We start from the raw sequence: 4,819 nt of genomic DNA, 5'->3' as shown, positions 1-4,819 counted from the left end.
AAGCAGCTTCAGGAGGCCAAGAAGTCCTGATAGCATGGGCACTTTGGACAAAGACCTCTGCTTCTTCTGGAAGAGTGTGGCAGACGCCAACATCACCTTCCTCACCACCACACTCATCTGTTTCGAGTTCTTCGAGGACCAACTCGAAATTCGCATAGGTTAGAACGTCTAAGTCTTTATTCTAACATTACCTCTATTAACTGTTTCTGGGTGTCTTGTGCGTTGTGCGCAAGACTTTTGTTTTATTTTCTGCACCATTTATCTGCTTTCTGTTGCAGGCTGCCTCATGTGTTTATTTTTCTTCCTGAGCTAACCCATGCATTTTTGCTTTATGCAGATCGTATGTTGGGCCAGGGCAAGCTCGCTGAACTGAGGGCACTCGCCCGAGCCCACGGGTTGGCATCGGGTTCCCAAACCGTGCCAAACTCGGTGGTGGAGATCGCCGCCGCACAGGGCCGATCGCCACCCAAAGGCCCAACTCCTCCCGATGTCCAACCCGCCAACCAACGCAAAAAGCTTGTCCTCAGGAAACCCAAGAGGAAAGCCCCCCTAGTAGTCCACGAGGAGGAGGAGGAAGACGACGAGGCAACTGAAGATGGCCTCGTCACGAAGAGGAAGAGGGTGGCACCTTCTTCACCATCTGCTTCACCCCCTTTTCCAACATCAACACCACCATCTACACCTGCTCCTCCTCCATCATTGCCACCCCCAGCGGCTCCTGCCTCGCCAGTCCAAGCAATTCCATTGGCGTCTGCGCCACCTGTGGTTGAGGCCCCCGAGCCAAACTTCATGGAGGACCCCCCAAGCGCCTCCACGCCTTTTGTATCAGCTGGAGGGGGTCCTTCTTCAAATGCCTCAACCGCAAACATTGCTCCAATCGGGGATGAGGTTGCCCACAACTCTCCAATTCTGATTACTGAATCCCCGACGTCCCCACCACGCCAAGAAGCGCCTGCTGAGCAACCAACTCAAGAAGGTGGCGGCGAAAACCAACAACAGGCCCACCCGGTGCCTCCACAAGCAGACCTCTCTCTTGAGGTCAAGAGGATGTGGGAGCCTTTCTCTGCCAAACTGAAGATGATGGCAGAGGACTTCCCCACCATTATCTCTAGAGCTGTGGAGAGCTCCACCAGGAAGCTCCAGGATGACCTCTACGCCCTCCGAACTGAGAATAGCACTATAAGGATTGAGGCAGAGAAATTATCCTGCAATCTGACACTCGCCGAGATTGAACACTCTCGAGTAGAAGATGCAATGAGCACCGAGCTCCGGGTGGCGCGCAAGGAGGCCACCGATCTCCGCCATAAGGTACAGCTCTTGGCTCAAGAGAAGATTGAGCTAGAGAGCAAGCTGGTGCCTTATCGCGTCAGAGTGGCTGACCTGGAGGCCTTGATCAAAGCTGGTGCCGCCAAGGTAAAGAAGCTCGAACAAAGGTCAGCCGATCGGGAGGTCTTCCTGGGGACGGTGGAAAAGGAAAGGGACGACACCATGGCTAAGCTTGCTGAAGCCAACAAAGAAAGAGGGAAGATTGCTGCTGAACTGGGCCAGGTGCAGGCAGAATCCAAGAAGGTTGCTGAAGACCTTCTTCAAGCTCAGGAAACCAACGAAAAACTCAAGAAGCAAGCTGAAGAGCTGGAGCAGCAGAACGAGGGGCTGAAGAAACAAACTGAAGAACTTAAGAAACAGATCGAAGAGCTTAATCTGAGTTCTGCCCAAATTCTGGCTGCTGGATTCGAGGCCGCACGGGAACAGTTTGCTTGCTTGTTCCCCGATCTAGATCTCAGCATGGTGTCGCTTAACAACGAGGTGGTGGATGGGAAGGTCGTTCCTGCTGAAGACTAACTGATTCCCTTCACCCACTACCTTTATGCCTTCTCCCTTTTCCAATCCGCTTGTAATAATCTTTCTATTTTTCTGATTTTTCTGTAAATGTACCTTGAACTGATATCTTCTTAATGATAAAGTCCTTGCATTTCTCTTGTAACTTCTTTGGCTGCTTTAACTTTCCTTGCACAACTTGCTTCAAGAAATTAACTTAGCGATTTCGTAAGCGCGATCATACACTTAACTGCTTCGAACCACTTCGATTTCGAATAACAATCACTCTAACAACTTGTAATCTCAAGGGAATGAACCTTAGCGTAAAATCACTCTTCAAACAACGAACTTTAACTCAACTAATGGCTTAAGACACCGCTAATTCGACCTGCTTCATCAAAACGGGTCTTTAACTTTCTTGCCGCTGCATGAACCTTTCCTGGTCGCCAAAGACTCTTGGCGATATCACTTCTTTCTGCCTTCACATCTTGGCCAGTGTTCCTTCATCTGGGGGTAGAGGCGCCTTTCGGATCCTTCTCTACCTCTTTGAGCTTCAGAACAAAAGACCAGGTGGCTGGGCGCTCTCTTCGAACCTACCTTAGCCACCCTCCAAACTTCTTCCACCCTTTACACCATACCTGAACTCGTTCGAGATGAGAAGGATTTTATCTTGCCTGAACTCGCTCGTCGGCGAGAAGGTCTTTAACTCGCCTGAACTCGCTCTTAGGCGAGAAGGTCTTTTAACTCGCCTGAACTCGCTCATAGGCGAGAAGGTCTTTAAATCGTGCCTCTACATTGCCCCAGGGGTTACATCTCCTCTCCCCCGGAAACACTGAGGACTTTTGCTGGTGCCTCTATATTGCCCCAGGGGTTACATCTTCTCGCCCCCAGAAGCACTGAGGACTTTTCGCTGGTGCCTCTACATTGCCCCAGGGGTTACATCTTCTCGCCCCCAGAAACACTGAGGACTTTTCACTCTTCCTCGCCTGCACTCGCTCGATGGCGAGGAGGTCTTTATCTCGCCTCTGGACGCGCGAGGGCGTTGAGGTCTTTTAACTGGTGCCTCCGATCGCCGAAAGACGATGAGGACTTAAAACTTTAACTGATGCCTCCGATCGCCGAAAGACGATGAGGACTTAAAACTTTAACTGATGCCTCCGATCGCCAAAAGACGATGAGGACTTAAAACCTTTTAGAAAGCATGCAATATATCTTTACTTGCCTTAAATCACATATAAGTGACAAGGTCTTTCTTCAAAACTTTCTGAAAACAACAAGCATGCAATCTAAAACAACTTTGAGCTTCGAAAACTCTTCTTTTATTGGGTGGCCTCATTAAAAACCCTCCTTAGGGAAAAAAGAGTGCCCCCTTCAAACTGTTTTAACAGAGACATTGTAATATAACTTCGTGTTTGTCTTTACTTACAAAGCTCTTAACTGTAATATAACTTGAGGTGCGTGGCGTTCCAAGTGCGAGGAATCGCCCCTCCTTCCAATGTCTCTAAGCGGTAGGCGCCGTTCCCGAGCGCTTCGGTTATTCTGAACGGTCCCGTCCACTTAGGTGACAACTTATTCTCCATCTCGTACTGGTGGGCTTTCCTCATCACCAGGTCGCCTTCTCTGAACTGTCTTGGCATCACCTTCGAGTTATATCTTCGTTCAATCCTTCTCTTTACCGCCTCAGCTTTTAACCTCGCCTCTTCCCTGACCTCATCCAGCAGGTCCAGGTTCAACCTTCTCTCTTCATTCGAGTCTTCCTCTACGAAGTTCTGGAATCTCGGCGAGCTCTCCTGGATCTCCACTGGAATCATTGCATCACACCCATAGACCAAACTGAACGGGGTCTCATGGGTTCCTGACTGTTCGGTGGTGTGGTACGCCCAGACTATACGGGGTACCTCCTCAGCCCAGCTTCCTTTGGCTTTCTCTAGCCTTCTCTTCAAACCTCTTAGCAACACTCGATTAGCTGACTCTACTTGGCCATTTGTCTGAGGGTGCTCGACGGATGCAAACACTTGTTGAATTCCCACCCCTTCGCACAGCTTCTTCAACAGGTGACTTGCAAACTGAGTCCCATTGTCCGACACCAGGCGCTTGGGCACACCAAACCGGCACACGATGTTCTTCCACACGAAACCTTCGATCTTGTGCGCGGTGATCTGGGCCACTGGTTCTGCTTCGATCCACTTGGTGAAATACTCAATCGCCACCACCAAGTACTTCATCTGCCTGATCGCCAGCGGGAATGGTCCCAGGATGTCGATTCCCCAAGTATGAAACGGCCAAGGGCTGTAAATCGACTTCAACTCCTCGGGAGGCGCCTTGTGCCAATCGGCGTGCTGTTGGCATTGTTTGCAACACTGTGCATACCTCTTGCAATCTTCTCTCATCGTTGGCCAGTAATAACCTGCATGGAGAGTCCTTGCAGCCAGAGCTCGACCCCCGATGTGGCTTCCGCATATCCCTTCATGGAGCTCTGCCATAATCCTCGTGCATTTCTCGCCATGCACACATTCCAGGAGTGGGTGAGTGAACCCAAACCTGTACAACTCGCCATCAATCATTGTGTACTTGCTAGAATTTTTCTTTATCTTCCTAGCCTCTGCCGGATCCAGCGGGAGAAGGCCATCTGCCAGGCACCGCTTGTACTAGTTGAAGCTGGAGGAAGCTTCTTCCCTACCAAGGCTTGATGTGTGTTTGATGAAGAAAATGGCTTGAGTACTTTGAAGATTGTAATAGGTTTTTAGATTCATTTGTAATTAGGCTTGTAAGTGTGTATGATTGCCTTTTGCTGTGTAACCTATCCTAGATGCCTAACCAAGTCTAGATCAAGCACATGATGTGGTTAAATGGTTTTTGAAAAGCTCTTTAAAATGATTTTAAAAGTTTTAAAACAGTACACAAATAAATTTGTTTTATGGAGAAAGAATCTGTTTATTTCTTCTCTGTTAAAAGGCTTTTCTAAATTTCTGTTAAGGCACCAAGGAAAGCTCAGTTCGTT

The sequence above is a fragment of the Phaseolus vulgaris genome, chromosome 4, assembly GCF_000499845.2.
Source record: "Phaseolus vulgaris cultivar G19833 chromosome 4, P. vulgaris v2.0, whole genome shotgun sequence".
Classification (NCBI taxonomy): Eukaryota; Viridiplantae; Streptophyta; class Magnoliopsida; order Fabales; family Fabaceae; genus Phaseolus; species Phaseolus vulgaris.
The sequence above is the reverse complement of the archived record's forward strand: the minus strand, read 5'-3'. Positions refer to the sequence as shown.